This window comes from Giraffa tippelskirchi, chromosome 7 (genome assembly GCF_054371585.1).
Source record: "Giraffa tippelskirchi isolate mGirTip1 chromosome 7, T2T-mGirTip1v1.2.pri, whole genome shotgun sequence".
NCBI classification, from domain to species: domain Eukaryota; kingdom Metazoa; phylum Chordata; class Mammalia; order Artiodactyla; family Giraffidae; genus Giraffa; species Giraffa tippelskirchi.
The window spans coordinates 133,357,725-133,378,054 of record NC_137281.1 but is presented as its reverse complement, the minus strand read 5'-3'; the positions used below and the strand labels follow the sequence as shown (position 1 = coordinate 133,378,054).

At 39.8% G+C, this 20,330-nt stretch overlaps 1 protein-coding gene across 1 annotated transcript in view; it reads left to right on the top strand.

Annotated features, from left to right (window-relative positions):
- The window catches only part of LOC145513431 (uncharacterized), a 115,055-nt gene that overhangs the window by 24,489 nt on the left and 70,236 nt on the right, over positions 1-20,330 (top strand). The window lies entirely within an intron of this gene.

Genomic DNA, 20,330 nt, shown 5'->3' with positions numbered 1-20,330 from the left:
CATGTCTGAATCTTCGCGACTCCATGGACTGCAGCCTACCAGGCTCCTCTGTCCATGGGATTTTCCAGGCAAGAGTACTGGAGTGGGGTGCCATTGCCTTCTCCGATAATGGCCAGCAGAGAGCCTCAAAGCAACACTGTAGAGGACTCTCAAAGAGCAGGTTCTCTGTGCAAGTTCATGGAGAAGTCTGGGGGCGTGGGAGTTAGGTGATCACAGAGTGACTGTGTAAGCAACAGTGATTGGACATGGGTGGTTAAACCATTGTGTTATGAGCTATTGTTTCCCATTAGAGTTCTCAGAACAAGAAAACCAGCTCAGCCCCATATCTTTCAGGGTCTTTAGGAAGAATTTCTCCCTTTTTTCCTCCCTCCCTACCTTTCTTCCTCTCTTTCTACTTCTTTTCTTTCCTTCCATTCATCCTTTAAACTTTTAATCATGAAAAAATCGCAGCATACAGAAAAAGAGAAGGAATATAACTAATACCCACATACTTTAAGTATAATTGACACACAATATTACATTAGTTTCAGGTGTGCAACTTAATGATTCGACGTTTGTATACATTACAAAATGATTACCAGGGTAAGTCTAGTTACCATCTGTCAACATCAAAATTACCAAATAGTTTTTCTTGTGATGAGAACTTTTAAGGTTTACTTTCTTAGTGCCTTTGAAATTTGCTATGCAGTATTTGACTATAGTCATCATGCTGCACATTATATCACATCCTGATGACATTTATTTCATTTATTTTAAAGTTTTATTTATTTATTTAGGCTGTGCTGCATGGCTCTTGGGATCTTAGTTCCCCCACCAGGGATTGAACCCTGGACCCACGGCAGTGAAAGCCATGCACCGTCAGAGAATTCCCATCCATGACATTTATTTTATAACTGGAAGTTTGTACTTCTTGATCCCCTTCATCCATTTTGTCCACCCATCCAAACTCCCACCCTTCTGCCTGCCGACCACCTATCTGTTCTTTGTATCTATGAGTTTGTTTTGTTTGTCCATTCAGTTTGTTTTTTAGATTCCACATATAACTGAACTCATATGGTATTTGTCTTTCTCTGATTTATTTCACTTAGTGAATATCCATATTTTGAGATCCATCCATATTTTTGCAAATGGCAAGATTTCATTCTTCTTTATGACTGAATAGGATTTCATTGTGGGGCTTCCTAGGTGGCTCTAGTGGCAAAGAACCCATCTGCTAATGCAGGAGGTGTAAGAGACTCAGGTTCGACCCCTGGGTTGGGAAGACCCCTGGAGGAGGGCATGGCAACCCATTCCATCATTCTTGCCTGGAGAATCTCATGGACAGAGGAGCCTGGCAGGTTACAGTCCATAGTGTTGCAAAGAGTTGGACATGACTGAAGTGACTTAGCATGCGTGCATGCGGGATTCCATCGTATAGACACATCTTCTTTATCCATTTAACTGTCAATGGACATTTAAGTTAGTTCCATGTCTTGACTTTTGTAAATAATGTGACAATAAAACAAGAAATATTGTAAAGAAAGTGAGGCAAGAGGAATCCATGAAGCAAGTGTGCACAGAACACAGAGTGTCTGCCCAGTCTTATCCTTAAAGCTGATGCTATTCTAGTAATCACCTGCAAAACATGTCTCTGTATACAAAACTCACATCAGAGAAAGACATGGCTCAGAAAACATTAATTTTCTAATAGTATTTTTTTCTAACTGTATCCTAACTCTAAGGAAGAGAAGAAAGTCAGGATAGAAAACATTTTTCAAGTTCTTCTACTATACCCTTTTCTTCTCTTTTTAAGTTATAAAAATTTTTTGCTAGTGAAAAATTGTTAAGATAGACACTCATGTATGTGCCACCTAGAATTAAAAATGGAAATTTAGGAGTAATTTTGCATTTTCAAAAGAGAACAACAAATCTTATTATTCAAGTGCAAATGTATTTCAGGGAAAGAAATAAAGGTGTAAGTAAAATATTCCAGAGAAGGTTTATTTTGGGGATTAAACAATGTATAAAAATTGGAGAAAGAGAAAGATTAGTTTGATTTGCGGAGACTTCATCATCAGGATGAAATTGCATGAAAAGAGTAAAAGGAAGCAAGATCAGTTGGTCCCAGGCACTGTCTCATGCTTACCTCATGTGAGGAACTGCTGTTTTTTCCCCTGCATTTGGTATCAAAGTTTGTGAAGTATTGTCAGCTAAGAAGCCCAATCCTGGACTTCCCTGGTGGCTGAGGAGTCAAGAACCTACCAGTGAAGGAGACATGAGTTCCATCTCTGGTCCAGGAAGATCCCACGTCGTGGATCAACTGAGCCCGTGCCACAACTTCTCTGCCTGTGTTCTAAAGCCTGGGAGCTGCAACCAATGAGCCTACTTGTCCTAGAACCCATGCTCTGCAACAGGGGAAGCCACTGCAGTGAGAACCCTGTGTACTGCAACAAAACGTGGCCCCCTGCTCACCACACCTAGAGAAAAGCCTGAGCTGCCACAAAGATCCAGCACAGCCAAGAATAAATAAATAAAAATTTAAAAAATGGATAATTAGAAAAAAAAGAAGCCTAATCCTCACCACTGGCTAGTGCTGATGGCCAGTCCCAGACAGCCCTGGAGATGATGGATGCTGTGTGCCCCACCTCCCTTCCTGGGGCAGAGCTGTTCCTTTCTCCTCCACTATGAGCCCATCAAGAGTTTTGAGGGAGCCAACCTGTGATGCCCAGATTCCAGCCAAAGTCAACTCCTTTCAGGTGATGGGTGGTGGTGAAGAAACAATAACAGTGGGGGTCAGATTAAGAATCGAGGTTGACAAGTGAGATTAGTGGCTCAGACAGTCAGCCTGAGGAAGGGCTGGCTTACAGTGTCAGTGTCCAGGATGCTGGCAGTTTTTTCTACCCTTCCTCATGTTTCTGGAGGACTTGATCCTGGAAGTTACCCACCATCCCTTAATAATCAAGGCAGAGAGACCGAGCACTGTGAATCTGGACATTCATCCCTTTCTAAACCAACTTGTTTGAAAGATTAGGTTTTTAGGCTGCTTAAAGTACAAGCAAAATTGTTCTGCGGTCTTCCTTCTTGAATGTTCCTTTGCCATACTCATTTTCCCCTGGTTACCATCCTGGGTCTGCTTTTGCTACTGTTTGTCTCATCAAACCTCCTGTTTATAGGCTGCTTGGCTACAGGGGAAAAAGAGGTCTTGGCACTGACTCCCTCTGTATCTCTTTGGGGCCAATATATTCTTTTTTGTTTTTCTATTTGTCCTGGTTCTCTTCCTTTTAATCAGGTAAAATGGACCTCAGGGCTCTACTGATGGGAGAGGGCTATCAAAAGCAATATTCAGAGGGTTTGCTTGCCTGAAAAGTTAGCCAGCCAGAATCCCACTCTTGTACAAGGCCATATGTTCTCTAAGGAAGTGGAGTCCATTAACAGACGTTGTTGCCTGAGGGTTTTTTATTCTTTCCTCTTTCAGATTTTGAAGGATGTCTAAAGTGTTTATTATTAGCCTAAACTGAGAGCAAGTGAATGTCCTTATCATTCAAAAACAAATACACCTGTCTGGCAGCAGAAACTCTGCCTGGCTTTATGAACCAGGAAAATCAACACTGTATTCAGAGCTCAGCCAGTAAATCTGAGGGGCCTGTAAAATCATGTTGGAGAAGGGGTTCATTGTGGAAAGATCCAAACTTACACGGGCTCAAGAATTCCCACTGGAAGACCAGACTTTGTCTACACAGACACTGCCTAGTATTTATAAGCCTTATACCAGGGGTCCCAACCTCCAGGATCTAATGCCTGATGATCTGAGGTGGAGCTGATGTAAAAATGATATAAATAAAATGCACAATAAATGTAATGTGCTTGAATCATACCCCCACCCCACCACCACCTGTCCGTCTTTCATGATATTAGTTCCTGGTGCCAAAAATGTTGAGGACTGTTGCGTTATGCTTCTGAATGTGGAATGTAAGAACTCTGAGGGGTGAGAACATACTTAAAAATTCGTAGGGAAGAAACCTGTGGGATAAAGGGAAACCAATATCCTGTGATTGCTGTCATATTAGCACTTCTTTTTATGTCCTGAGTGCCCCAGAACTTCATTGTTCAGGTTGGTGAAAAAGTAATTGCAGTTTCAGATAGTGAATTTTAAATCATTGTAACTAGGCTCAAACTCATCTTTATCAATCAAAATAGGAACCATTACAATCAACACATTTCTGCCAGAGAGAAATAAGTTTTTTTATTCTTGTAGCATAAAAATTTGTGTTTCAGGATTCAGTGAACTCTTGGAAAGCATTTTCTTCCTTCTGCTGGTTGTGGAAGCATTTTCCCTGAAAAAAGTTGTTGAGATGCTTGAAGGTGGTAGTCTGTTGGTGAGAGGTCAGGTGAATATGGTGGGTGAGGCAAAACTTCATAGCCCAATTCACTCAACTTTGGAAGTGTTGGTTGTGTGATGTGCGGTTGAGCATTGTCATAAAAAATTGGGCCAATTCTGTTGACCAATGCCAGCTGCAGGCATTGCACTTTTCAGTGCAGCTCATTGATTTGCTGAGCATACTTCTCAAATGTAATGGTTTCACCAGGATTCAGAAAGCTGTTTTGGATCAGACCAGCAGCAGGCCACCAAACAGTGACCTTTTCTTGGTGCGAGTTTGGCTTTGGAAAGTGTTTTGGAGCTTCATCTCTGAGATTCAATGACCACTGAGCTGGTTGTTGCTGGTTGTCACATAAAATCCACTTTTCATTGCATATCACAATCCAATTGTGAAATGGTTCGTTGTTGTTGCATAGAATAAGAGATGACAACACTTTAAAACAATCTTTTTTTTTTTTTCAGTCAGCTCATGAGGCACTCACTTATAGAACTTTTTCACCTTTCAAATTTGCTTCAGATGCTGAACGATGGTAATGGTCAACACTGAGTTCTTTGGCAACTTCTCATGTAGTTGTAAGAGGATCAGCTTTGGTGATCCTCTCAATTGGTCGTTGTCAACTTCCAATGGCTGGCCACTGCACTCCTCATCTTCAAAACTCTCCTCTCCTTTGCAAAACTTCTTGAACCACCACTGTATGCTCTATGCGCTCATTAGTAGTTCCTGGGCCAAATGCATTGTTGATGTTGCCAGTTGTCTCTGCTGCTTTACAACCCATTTTGAATTCGAATAAGAAAATTGCTTGAATTTGCTTTTTGTCTAACATGATTTCCCTAGTCTAAAATAAATATGAAATATATAACAATCAATAAGTTATCAGTAAAAAATATAAAGTGAGAACGGAGCATTAAAATAATGTGTAACATAACCACATTTATTTAAGAATGTATTCCGATATCAAACAGAAAATTTCAACAATGCAAAACCTCAATTACTTTTCCACCAACCTGGTACTTTTCCTTTTTGCTGAAAGAGGAGCTAGTTTGGGTCCAAAACTTAGTCATGCTATTGTCCTGATTTCCTTTCTTCTAGAGTTAAAGATGACATTTAAGAGTAATTGTACTTTTGAAAAGGAGAAAGATATCTTGATACTGTCCCAGTTCACAAGGCCATTAACACCTAGTATTCATTCAATTATTTCACTAATCTTTGAGTGCCTGTGAATTTTAAAGCACTGTACTATTTATGGACAAAATAAAAGTACCACATGTGGTCCTTGCCCTCTAGAAGCTTATGTTCTAATGGGGATATAAGACATTTACTGTTCAGATTCCCAACACACATTAGATCCACACATTCATTGCTCTCATTCTTTCATCATCAGCTTCAAGGATATTTTCATATTGAAGGCAGTTTCAGTAACCTGCTGTCCCTGACTCTTTCCCACTATATTTTAGGCCATCTCAGATTGGTCCCAGATTGGAATATATATATATATATGACAGCTTTAGAGTCATCTGAGCAGGTGGGATAGTGCTGTCACCTTTTACCTTAGCTGCTTGGATGTAGTTAGATGGTGTATCCATGAGGAGAGATTCCTAGATCGAGAGTCTGGGTGAAGTGAGAAGGATAACATTTTTGATGGAACAAAAGCATTCAAGGACTTCTCTAGTTGTTAAGAATTCACCTGTCAATGCAGCGGACATGGGTTCAATCCCTGATCTAGGAGGATTCCACATGCTGCCGAGCTTAGCCATCTCAATGAGAAGGCCCTAAGCACGGCAAGTAGAAAGTAGCCCCTGCTCACCACAACTAGAGAAAAGCTGGTGTGCAGAAACAAAGACCCCGCACAGCCAAAAAAAAAAAAAAGCATTTGGGATCCATTTCAAGAAATGATCTCAAATTAAGGAATAACTGAACATATGGTTATTAGTATTAATGAATGCAGCCAACCAAATGTAGAAGTTGTGTTTACTGCTTTTCAAACCTAGGGTAGCCTACAAGAGAGTGTAAATTTTGAAGTTAGAAGGACTGTGTTCAAATTCTGCTCCACCTTTTGCTATCTGTACATCCTAAAACCAATTTGTTTGGCTTCTAAGCCTCTATTTCCACCTCTGCAAAATGGTAATGAGCAATATTCACTTTTCACAGTGGTACGACGATTCAGTGAGACAAAGTATGTAAAAGCTTTTAGCTCCTTGCTCCCAAATGCTAATTCTGCCCCTAACTTTTCCTCTAGTTTTCTTTGGAGAATTATGCCTGTATTTCATTTTAGTCCATTCTGCCCCCTCACCCCAACCCCACTCCATTCTTGGCTTTTCTCATTGTTTTTATTCTTATTTTTTCTGGCTGATCTTGTCTCTTTGGTTTCCCCCTCTTTCCCCACAATGGATGTTAGTTTTGACGGTGTTTATTTTTCCATCATGAACTTTCCTTGAGTTCCTTTCTCATTTGCCTTTTTGCAGGCGTCTTTTGTTTTACCTGGGGCTCTAGTCCGGTGCACATTGATGTCAACATTGACTGCTGATTTTGGACTTCACTGAGGAAAAGAGGGTGGAAGCTGTGTCGAGACAGCTCTTACAGGGCCTAGAGAAAGGATAGTGGGAGGTTGAAGTGGTTAGTTGCTTGGGTATACATATTTTGCAGACGTTCCTCTCAGTTCCTGGCCAGAAGTCTGACACTCTCCCCACAGGTCCTTGGGGGTTTTGAGTCAGCCCTGACTTCACTCTGCAGTGGAGCTGGGCTTTCCACTCCCCAGCTTCCTGCTGTCTTACTATTTCTTAAACATGTTTTACCTATTATGTTCTTCTCTAACATTTCATTTATGTGGAATACCCACTTGGAAGAGGAGTTGTTTCTAAAGAGGGGAGGTCATTACTAATAATGGCAATAAAAATAGTAGTTGCATATCAAGCACGGATGCTCACACATGGCCAAAGAGAAGACAGCAGGATCTCATGACCTTATTTGTTGGGCACAGATTCCTAATAGAGTCCAGAGAGTCCAAGAGACAGAAACAAACTAAGGGAATGGTGGATGCAGACAGGAAGGAGAAGCTAGGGAATATGTCTTGCATTTTAATTTCCAAGAACATTTATTCATCACCTACCCTGGCACAAGCAGGGTGCTAGGCTCTGGTTCTCATTTGATGAACAATATACAGAAAAGTTCTGTTTTTCATAACCTTTGATGTTTCCATTTATGTTTTAAGGAGTTTCAACCTTCCTGCATCTAACATTTGAAATTTGGATCTAGTTTCCTATCTTGGAAGGGAAATTGGGAGTCAAGGAGCAACAATAGATATTTTGGTGCTTATGGGCAGTGATTGGGGGCACATCACAATAACCTATTACATGTCCTTAGATATTTTTGTTACGGATATTTTAAGCAAATGTAGAGAGAATAACAGGATGAATGTTCATCACTCATCACTCAGCTTCAACAGTTAACAGCATTTTATCACTCTTGTTACATCTCCCATACTTCTATTTTTCTGAAAAGTTTTCATGCAAATTGCAGACATCATGTTATTTTACCTTTATTTCAGTCTTCATCTCCAGTAGGAAATGGCCTTTTTAAAAATATAACCACCCTACCATTAGGATATGTAACAAGATCAATAATAATTATATATAATGTATTTATTTTACATGCAAATTTCTCCAATTATCTGAAAGATGCCTTTTCATATATTTGGTTTGTGTGGATAGAGGTCAAAGCAAAGCCTGCAAAAAAATTTCTTTTGATCATTCTGCCTTTTAAAGCTCCTATTCTACAATAATAGCCCCCCGCCTCCATTTCCCTGGTCACAAAGAAGGGATCTCAGTAGCACACCACAGCATCTACCATACCAAATATCTACAAAAATCACTTTAGGTTCTCAGAGGCAGAATATTCTATACTCAGGAATACTGCTTTGACTCATTTGCTGAGTGACATGGAAGGTTTCCAGATTCGATTGGGACCCAGAAAAGGAAGGGGATCTGTAGCAGGTCCAGACCATGATAAAAGTGGCTCAGCTGCTTGGGCCATATGTTGTGTAGATAGAGATATCTTTAGCGGCAAAAGATGCTATGGGGAGTGCATGGCAAGCTTGATAGAAATTGCTACATGAATCCCGGGATTCCAGCTGAATGCCACATCTTTTGCAGCAAAGAACTACACATCATTCATAGAACAGCTCCTCATAAGCTACTGAGCCCAGTTGTGCTGTAGCACCTAAAGACCTTTTGGCCAGGACTGGATTTTGTCAGAGGCACCATGTCAGAAGGTCAGGTGGGCCCAGCAGCAATTTATTGTAAATGGGAATCAGTGCATCTAGGACTGGGCACAAATAGATGAGAGAGCACCATAAGCTGCATAAGCAAGTGGCTAGATTTCCATGCCCTCCTCTACTCTGCACTGGCCCCTCTTTCTCACATAGCATGTACGAACAAGGTTCTTGCAAGGGTACAAAGGCATGACCTTCTTACTTCTATCTCTGAAGGGCCAGAGGTCCCTGAGGGATTGGCTAAGTTCTCCATTGCAACTGCTTTGCAGTTTAGCTTTTTCCTTTTCCCAGTTCTGTTTGCCTTTTTTCTTTCTAAGGGTTTCCCCTGAGATTACTCTCTAATAATCTCTTGCACATAACTCTCTGTCTCAGCATCTGTTTCTCAAAGAACTCTATCTAAGACACTGTTACTCATCCTGTAGAATATCCTATATCCTGGATTTGGCTGGCTGTTTCTTTGCAGTGTGATTCTACAGTTTCCTGTTTTAGTAGCCCCTATAAAGTGATAAAGCCAAAGACTTTATTAGATTCATGTGGTATGGTGTGATTCCTAATTACATCGTGTTCCAGGGCATGTAGTGTCAGGATGTCTTGCTTTTAGTGACAATAACATTGCTTGCTTGGCTAAGATAGTGTCAGCCAATCCCTTCAATATGTTTTTTATTTTTATTTTTTTACAAAACCCTTTCTTTTCTTTTTTCTCCTTTCCCTTTCTCTTAATTCCTTCTGTCTTTCGTTTGCCTATCTTCCTCTCATCTTATCACCTTCTCTCGTGTATATGTCTCAAATCTTCCAGTAGCACCCATGAAGGTTTATGCAGGAGAACCTAGGGCTCTAGAGATTGCTGGGAACAGATTCGATCTCTTGAGAAAGAAGACTAACTGACCAGACAGAAAGAAAGTGAGTAGTTTTCCTATTCAAGTCCTTGAATACTCTTACTTTAATTCTATGAAAATGAGTTTTTGTTTGGCCTGACAATGAATTAGAATGGTGAGTTTATACTGGATATAGACAACCATTTCATCAAAAAATAGTCCTTCACTTTCTTGACTTTTAACATCTCAAGGAATAATTATAGACATGGTCTCACTCTCAGTTTTCATTGAAAAATATTTTTTTCAATTTTTACTAAGCTTTTAATTTTGAGATAATTGTAATTCACATACAATTATAAGAAATAATACTGAGAGAGCCCATATACCCTGTACTCATTGTCCTTTAGTGGTTTATTGTTGTTTTTTAGTTGCTCAGTCGTGTCTAACTCTTTGCCACCCCATGGACTATGGCCCACCAGGCTTCTCTGTCCATGAGATTTCCCAGGCAAGAATACTGGAGTGGGTTGCCCTTTCCTTCTCCAGGGGATCTTCCTGACCCAGGGATCCAACCCACACCTCTTGAGTCTCCTGCATTGGCAGGCGGATTCCTTACCACTGAGCCATCTGGGAAGCCCACTTGAATGTAGTAACCACCAATCAACAGTGGGCTGCAGCTTACTTCATTTACACACAGGGCTGACCAAAAATCTTGTGTTGAAAAGCATTAAGAAAATGTTCATCTGAAAAGAAAGAAAAAATAATTTGAAAAGGACATCTTATCTTTCTCACACAACATGCTACAGTTAATATCTTAAAGTTGTTTTGATTGCCAGTAACAGAAAATAACAGGACCTAGCTTAGCCAAAAAGAAAAAGAAAGAAACAGGGATAGGTTATGAAATCTAAGAAGAAGTTATTTATTTGTCATTAAAGTTCCAAGAAAGGAGATAACTGGAAGTTAAAAAGCTGTCAGAGCCCAGGCCACCATTCCCTCTGTGTTCATATTCTTAGGAGAGAGATCATGATTGGCTATCTTGGTGAGGGATCTACTCCGAGTTAAATCAGCTATGGTCAAGGGGTCGAGGCCATTTAGTACAACTGTGGGGGAGGGGCAGTCCTCACTGAAGGGGATTTGAGTCGTGGCCTAGGTAGATACTGCAAACGTCAGTCAGTTCAGTTCAGTCACTCAGTCACTTCTGACTCTTTGCAACCCCATGGTCTGCAGCACCCCAGGCTTCCCTGTCCATCACCAACTCCTGGAGCTTGCTCAAACTCATGTCCGTTGAGTTGGTGATGCCATCCAACCATCTCATCCTCTGTTGCCCCCTTCTCCTCCATCCTTCAATCTTTCCCAGCATCAGGGTCTTTTCAAATGAGTCAGCTCTTCACATCAGGTGGCCAAAGTATTGGAGCTTCAGCTTCAGCATCAGTCCTTCCAATGAATATTCTGGACTGATTTCCTTTAGGATGGACTGATTTGATCTCCTTGCAGTCCAAGGGACTCTCAAGAGTCTTCTCCAACACCACAGTTCAAAAGCATCAATTCTTTGGCACTCAGCTTTCTTTATAGTCCAACTCTCACATCCATACATGACCACTGGAAAAACCATAGCCTTGACTAAGCAGACCTTTAGAAGATGGCAGAGTAGAAGGACGTGCACTCATCTTCTCCTGAGAGAACTCCAAAATTACAACTTGCTGCTGAACAACCATCGACAGGAGAATGTTGGATCCCACCAAAAAAAGATACCCTATGCCCAAGGGCAAAGAAGACCAAGCAAGATGGTAGGAGGGGTGAAATCACATTCAGACTCAAACCCCATACCCGCCAGAGATGCTCAGAGGGCTCAAATAAAACCTTGTGTGCACCAGTACACCCCACAGAGACTGAGCCAGACCTGCCTTTGAGTGTTTGAGTGTCTCCTGCAGAGGTATGGGTCAGCAGTGGCCTGCCACAAGGGCAGGGGCTCTGGGTGCAGTAGACCTGGGTATAGTATAAGCCCTCTTGGAGGAGGTCGCCATTAACCCCACCATAGAGCCACCAAAAACTTACACAGGACTAGGGAAACAGGCTCTTGGAGGGCACAAACAAAGCCTTGTGTGCACCAGGACCCAGAAGAACGGAGCAGTGACCCCATAAGAGACTGACCCAGACTTGCCAATGAGTGTCCAGGAGTCTCCGGTGGAGGTGTGGGTCTGTGGTGGCCTGCTGCAGAGTCAGGGGCACTGAGTGCATAGTGCATGCACAGGACCTTTTGAAGGAGATGCCATTATCTTCATTACCTCCACCATAGTTTGGCCTCAGGTCAAATAATAGGGAGGGAACACGGCCCCGCCCATCAACAGAAAATTGGATTAAAGATTTACTGAGCAAGGCCCCACCCATCAGCTTCAGCTGAAGCTAAAGCCCCCTCAGTCAGTCTCTCTCATCAGGAAGCTTCCATAAGCCTCTTATCCATCAGAGAGCAGACAGAATGAAAACCACAATCACAGAAAACTAATCAAACTGATCACATGGACCACAGCCTTGTCTAACTCAATGAAACTATGAGCCATGCTATGTAAGGCCACCCAAGACGGACAGGTCATGGTGGAGAGTTCTGACAAGACGTGATCCACTGGAGAAGGAAATGGCAAATCACTTCAGTATTCTTGCCTTGAGAACCCCATGAACAGTATGAAAAGGCAAAAAAAGTCAGTGAACGTCTAATAAATATGAAGAATAGATGAAGACGTGTGCTTACATACATACATGCAAATATAAAAATACATATATCTATACATACATAGCTATATGAAAAATTCATTAAATAGTGAACACTAATATTAAAATGAATCTGCATATCAATCATTAAAATAATAGGTGAAAGCTTCATAAAAGCAGGTACCTTGCTGTCATGTTTACTTCTTTATGCCCAGAACCTGGAAGTTCACTAGGTATATGCTGCTGCTGCTGCTAAGTCGCTTCAGTCGTGTCTGACTCTGTGCAACCCCATAGACGGCAGCCCACCAGGCTCCGCCGTCCCTGGGATTCTCCAGGCAAGAATACTGGAGTGGGTTGCCATTTCCTTCTCCAGTGCATGAAAGGGAAAAGTGAAAGTGAAGTCGCTCTGTCGTGTCTGACTCTTAGCGACCCCATGGACTGTAGCCTACCAGGCTCCTCCATCCATGGGATTTTCCAGGCAAGAGTACTGGAGTGGGATGCCATTGCCTTCTCCGACCTAGTATGTATTTGGTCAATATCTGTTGTACTTATGAATTTTCATAAATAAAAGTAAAAAGAAAATGATAATAAGTATTATTAAAAATGGAACAATGAGCCCTGAGAACTTCTTGATAAAATGCAATTTAAAGTATATAGCATTTCTTAGAAAATATTCTTGCCAAAAAGTTGAACCTGAGTCTAATCAAGGATTTAGAACTAACATCCAATATACAGGAAATAAAGGATGAGAAGGACAAGTTAAAATGCTACCTCATGGAATCAAATAGATAAATCCGGAATTTGGGATATTCTATAGGACAATTGACCTGCTTTCTTCAACAAGTCAATGGCATGAGGTGGGGGAATGAGAAAATTAAGAGACAGGACAACTAAATGCAATTTGTGGACTTTGTTTGGATCCTGATTCACCAACTATATAAAAAGAGATTTTTGAAATAATGATTGAAATTTGATCATAGACTAGATGTTAGATGATACCAAAGAATTATTAATTTTGTTAAATATGATAATGGCTTAGTGGTTATATAAGAAGGTGTCCATATTTCCTAGGAAAGCATATTGAAGCACGTGGGGGTAAAATCATATGCTTTCTTAGATTTTATTTGAAATGCTGTCACAAAGAAAAACAAACAAAAAGAATAGATGATATAATCACAAAATGTTGGTAATTCTTGAATGTGAGTGATTTGGATATGGGAGTTCATTGTCTGGTCTCTCTATTTTTGTGTGTGTTTAAAATTTTTCATTAAAAAGGGAATAGAGTATAGAGCATATTTTCAGCTTTTCCTAAAAATACTGAATCTTAAGTATGCTTAAGATTTCTTATTATAAGTTCAAATTTACATGGAGAAACTGTTCTTGTGAGACATGATGAAATGGTGGCAAGTGTACTGCTTAGAAATCAGATAAACGTGATTTGAATCCCAGCTGTTCCCCATGGTGCCGAGGAGGGAGGCAACATGGCTGGAGCAAAAACAGCAAGAGCAGAGGTACGGTTGGTTTCTAATATCTGTGTATGTGTGTGTGTATGTGTGTGTGTGTGTATGTGTGTGAGGTGGGTGGTGGGGGTCGTACTTCAGCCCAGCTGCGTCAAGTTTGGAGCAAGCACATACTTTTTCTGTTTCTTTTGGTCTTTTCCCCCCAGTGTTATTTTATGTCATAATGACTGCCTTGTCAATAAATTATCTAAAAGAAAATTGTCGGAAAGTTGTCACTTTTAGAGATTATGCCTGGAGGTACTACTACCTTTGCAAGAGTGACTATGGTGTGAATTGGGGCTGGTGAGGCTAGTGGAGATCAGATCATGCAGGATATTGAGGCCATCCTAAGGAATTTTGTCCTGATCCCAAGAGCAACGGGGCGACATCTAAGGATTTTAAACAGAATATGCATGTGACATAATTGGTTTTGTGTTCTGAAATGATTATTTGGGCTAAAATGTGGAGCACATACTGGAAGGAACCAGAGTGGAGGTACTTGGCTCTGTTTGGAGGCCAGTGCTGTGGTCCATGAGAGAGAGAGTGGGTTAAGGGTGGTAGTGGTGGTGGAGACAGAAGGGAGTGGATGATCTAAGATACATTGAAGAGATAAAATGGACAGGACTTTGTGATGAACTGAGTACAGTAGGATGAGAAAACAGTGTCAAACATGATAGGTTTCTGACTGGTAGAACTGGTTGGATGGTAGATTAATTCACTCAGGGATCCCTGGAAGAGGACCAAATTTTGAGGAGTAAAAGAAATAATCACTTTGGTTTGGGGCACAATAAGTTTGAGTTTAAGGTGCCTTTGAGACATACAAGAAGTGATGTCAAGAGTGCAGTTTAATGTTAAAGTCTGAGCTCAGATGAGAGAACAGTGCAAGTCTATTAGTTTGATATAAAAAGGTAGTTAGTTCACTTTTGGACTTTTTTATGTAAACATGTTATTGCTATAGCATATGCAAACATTTCACAGCTATAATAACTATGAGAAGCAACGACTCACATAAACCAAAATAAAGGTTTGTTTATTTGTTTCACAAATGAGCAGGTTCATTTTTACAGGAAAACAGTTAATTTTTCCTTGCTTTTAATTTTTTATTGCAAATATCGAGGAATTCTGGCAGTAGCAATGACTGTTTTGAGCCAAATAGGCCTTATTTTTCTCCTATTATTACAATTTCTCTTTTTCATGATGCATATTCGCCAGTTACTAGTTAGGTCAACTTCCTATTGAAGGGGGTTGCCCTAGAATTGCAATCTTGCAATTTCTAAGCAGTAACGCCTCTGTCTACCCCATTAGAGAAAGTCACTAGAGAACTATTAATATTTTCTGAAGAGTCAGATCCCAAGTATATTTTAGGCTTAGAACAGAATGAGGTAAGCTGGCAGGGAGGGAGTGGTGGTGGTAGAGGAGATGTTATTTTTAATCCTATTTTAAAGAAAGTCTGTAAAATGTTGCTTCTGTAAATAATTTGGTTTCTTAAAGGGCTATAACTCCTTCAGAGCCTTTGGTTAACTCAGATATATTCTGTGGTCAGCTGTTCAATCTGGGGTTAGTTTTGCTTAACCTCCCAGAAAACCCCTTGAGTAATACTAGATTTTTAACTGCGAAAAGAAGAGAAGTTGTTGGTGTACTAACTGGTCCTTTGATAACCCTTGACAATTCATCACTTTTCCCTTGCTGCACCTATTTATTCATGTCTAAGTTTTCCTAATTGTTTCTTAGTTTTGCAGACCAGTCTATGGTTGTCAAATGATCAAAACAATGTTGCTGATTTAACTAATTTATTTCTCTTGATCGATTTTTCATATATGATTTCACTAGAATTTATCTGCTATTTCTGTCAGTGAGTTAGAGAAGGGCAATTGTTACTAGTTTTATTTTTTTGATAGGTTAAACCGTGATCCAGAGAGTTAGTATCAGAACCAGGACTGGACCACAGGTGTTTTGATTTCTATCCTCACAAGGGTAAAAGGGAAAACAAGAAGTTAAAGGATAAAGGAGGGGGACTTCCCCTGGTGGCCCAACAGTTAGGACTCCACACTTTCGATGCAGGGGGTAGGGGTTCCATGCCTGGTCAGGGAATAGGATCTTGCATGCTGTATGGTATGGCCAAAAATAAAACAAAATAAATAAATAAAACAGCTAAGTTCTTAAAAAAAAAAGATAAGGGAATAGGAGTAACATAAAAAGTAAAATGAGTTTAGTTATTCATTCAAGAATGTTTAAAAAATCATCTTCAGTGTTCCCAAGTACATGCCAAGAGCTAAAATTCCAGTCGGAGAGACAGACCTATAAGTATTATAGTGCAATGGGAAAAATTAAAGGGCCATGGAAGAAGTACTGAAAAACAATAAATGGTAACACAAAGTAATTTTTATTGGTGAGCTCAGTTTCTCAATCCCAAATATCTAATACTTTCTCATTTGTTTGTCTTGAAGTGGATACCACGTATGATCTTACATTACTATTTTTCATTCAGGCACTTGGTGTCTTCATACTATTTTGCCCACATTTTGGCATAGGATTCCTTAATTTTCTCAAATGTGCATTCTTTCTTAGGCACATTTTGCCTACTGAAGTTGTTGTAAACTCCCATTTTCAATTTTATGCTTCTAGAATTATGGGTTTGGGGCAGGGCAGGATGGCAGAGATCTCTCATAGTGTCTCCTGGAGTCTCCTTGTATCACTGTGGCAAATCTTGATAGAGCATCACGTCATACTACTGAACTTCCAGATACTACCCATTTCCCCATGACCATCTAGCCAACCTAGGGATAAGTGATGGGCTAGATTCTATGCCCTGTACTTACCTGGTTTTAAAAATAATTATTTCATAAGATTTTGTTACAGCATTAAAAAGTAGAATTGGTTGGGCTTGAGTGCAGAAAAGGTATGGTAACTGATGTGACTTATTTAATAAAGTATAATCAACTCTTTTCACCTAATGCATCATACTACTTTGTGTGTGCTTTGTGTGTGTAACTTATCAAGAAATAAATCACTGTTACTTCTTTACATTTCAGATGTGATAGCTGACCTATTCTTGTGGTCAATTTTGAAGAAGGAGGTTTGCCTATGTATGCATTTATTCAAAAAGCATTTATTGAGCTCAGTTGGTAAAGAATCTGCCTGCAATACAGATGACCCCAGTTTGATTCCTGAGTAGGGAAGATCCCCTGGAGAAGGGAAAGGCTACCCACTCCAGTATTCTGGCTTGGAGAATTTTGTGGACTGTATAGCCTATGGGGTTGCAAAGAGTTGGACACGACTGAGCGACTTTCACTTTTACTTTAATACATTGTAGATACAGAGATGCCCTGCACCCAGTATGGTGGCAGGGTTCAAATGAATTGATAATATATCTATGTGAAAACTGATTTTTGAATGATGACATAAAAGCAAATATTTTAGTATTGTTACAAAAAACCAAAAGCAGTCCATTTTTTCTTATTGAGTGTTTGGCATAAAGGTGAAATCTTTTCGATTTTGTAACTTGGTAAACCCTGGGCTTATGGAATAGCTGTAAATCTGGCTAGGACTTGGTTTATTCTCTTAGACCTCAGAAGCTGTGGGGACTATGGTTGTGACAGGACCATTCATCTTGTCCTCCATAAACCCACAGAGTTATAATCTTCACTCCAATTTGGGTAAGAGAGGAAGCTGAGACTAGTTTTGCCTTTCGAGTGATGCAGACATTGAATGGCTTGAATTTTCATCCTCACTGATTTCCTTTGCAAAATGCCCTTGCATGTCAGGTGTGGGCAGAGAAACCCTGGTAGGACTCCCTCCCCTTGCAAAGCAAAGTGGAGTGTTACTGTCACAACAAGTGCTCCTTTTCTTTTCCTCTAGTTTTCATAAAGGCCCAGGTGCATAAACAAATGTCCCAGGGTTATTTGTGTCTTGCTCACAGTTGTAATAATTTTATGTTTTCTATGTTTAAGGTCTTCTTTTGTCTCCTCTAAACTCTGTTATCTGGCCTACCAAGGACAGATGCTTATTCTTAAAATATAGATACAGAAAAATAAGGTTCCCTATATGGAAAACAGTGACAGTTCAACCTGTTTGACCTTTGTTTCACAGCGTAAAAGTTGTATATCTCAGTTATGGTCTGTACGTTGCTCTGAAATCTTTGGTACAAATTAGTAATGACCTTAGCTGTATTTGGCTTTGAAAACGATAGAGAGTAATTAATACACACTTTACAGAGCAGTTCCAGCTGGAGCTGACTGGAGCCATCTGACTTTTAAACAGTGTTTATTGCAAAGGTCATCTTACATCATTGCTCTATTTTCCAAGGTTAATTGCCAATTTGCTTTTAAATATTATGCAAAAGCACTGGCTTAGTTGTAGAAAACTTAGTCTTGGAGAATTTGATTCCTTTAGGGATGAATAATTAATGTCCTGTGAAGTCACACGCCTGAAAGAGAATTCTAAAGTTCACCATGACTCTTCTTCTTTCTTCTAAGTGTATCCTATTTTTAAAATTCCTGGAAACAACTCTGTCAAAAAAGAAACAAAAATTTAAAAGCAAACATGCTGAGAAAGTACAGAAAATATGATAGACCAAAGATTGTTAATTTTGTTCTATAAAGAGCTTTATATAAATTTATGAGAAAATTATTAAGAATACATTAGGCACTTGGAGAAAAGATATGGACAAATATTCCATAAACAATGTATATTTAATATTATGTCATCACTGAATAATACTGTAATGTTAAAATGTTTTTCCTAAAATGATAAATATTACATATTTCACTTAAATGAGGTACCTAGAGTAGTAAAATTCATAGAGACAGAAAGCAGAATGGTGGTTGCTGGGGGATAGTGGGTAGCTATTCTGAAGAGGGTAGAGTTTCAGTTTGGGAAGATGAAAAAGTTCCAAAGACAGATAGTGAAAATAATTGCACAACAATGTGAATGTACTTATTGTCACTGAGTTGTAACCTAAAAATGGTTAAAATGGTAAATTTTATGTTATATTTTACCACAATTAAAAAATTTTAGGATCTTTATAGTAGTATGGGAATCCTTATTACATGATTTTAGTTTTAGAAAAGTATACATGTTCTGCAAAAGACACTATCAAGAGAGAAAGTCAAGCTACAGACTGGGAGAATGTATTTGCAAAACACATGTGATAAAGAACTATTATCCAAAACATATAAAGAGCTCTTAAAACTCAACAGGAAGAAAACAAAGCACTCATTTAAAAAATGGACCAGAGATCTCACCACAGAAGAGATACAGATGGCAAATGAGCATGTGAAAAAAATGCTCGATATCCTGTGTTGTTAGACAATTGCAAATTAAAACAGCAGTGAGATACAACTACTTACCTGTTACCATGGCCAAAATCCAAAACACTGACAACACCAAATGCTGGTGAGGATGTGGACCAAGAATTCTCATTCTTTGCTGGTGAGGATGCAAAATGGTAAAGACACTTTGGAAGACAGTTGGTAGTTTATCACAAAACTAAACATATTCTTGTCATGTAATCCAAGAGTGGAACTCTTCGATATTTTCCCAAATCATAAGTGGTGAAACTTATGTTCACATAAAAACTTGCACACAGATGTTTATAGTAACTTTACTCATGGCTGCCCAAACTTAGTCCAATTTTATTCTCTTGCATATAGGTATCCAGTTTTCCCAGAACTATTTACTAAAGAGACTATCTTATACCCACTGAGTATTCTTGGCTTCATTTTCAAAGTATTACTTGACTGTGCATTGCTGAGGAGGAAATTTTCCTCTACCTTTAAGGTTTTCCTGGCTGGTCTAAGAATTAAGTTGCTATGCGACAGATTAGCAGAAGAAAATCAAACAAAAGTTTGGTAACATGAACACATAGGAGAGACCCAGGAAGACTGAGTAATTTGTCAAAATGGCCAAAATCCTCACCTTAAACCTTGTCTTTAGCTAAAGACTAAATTGTGGGGGCCTCATCCTCTTGATTCAGGATTAGGAAATGTATTAATTTAACTTAATCCTTGTTACGGTAGGTTAAGGAGAAAAATCATACAGTCACCTCCATGTGTCAAAAAAAAAGGAGAAGGCAATGGCACCCCACTCCAGTACTCTTGCCTGGAAAATCCCATGGATGGAGGAGCCTGGTAGGCTGCAGTCCATGGGGTCGCTAAGAGTCGGACACGACTGAGCGACTTCACTTTCACTTTTCCCTTTCATGCACTGGAGAAGGAAATGGCAACCCACTCCAGTATTCTTGCCTGGAGAATCCCAGGGACGGCGGAGCCTGGTGGGCTGCTGTCTATGGGGTCGCACAGAGTCGGACACGACTGAAGTGACTTAGCAGCAAATGGGGATGATGGGGATAGTGGTTTGGGACTACAAAGGTGAGGATGGCAATTCACATGGAGATGGAAAAGCAAGTGTTTGGTAAACAAATGTTTGCTTGGCCAGGTAAAGAAAATGGGGCACAGAGAGAAATTTTAACAAATTTTGCTAGGTTCTTTCCTACCTACTATACCTAGCTCATACCATAGTCATCTATGGTGATATCTCCCTTCCTGAAACATGTCTTCTATCTAAATTTTTTCAGGCAGTTAAAGGGAAAGTCAAAGCTTCTTCCTAAGTCTTTTGGGCCTTGATTGTTTTCAACTTGAAATAATCCACATGCTAAAAAGATACATTTTGGGGTGGCAAATTTTCCTTC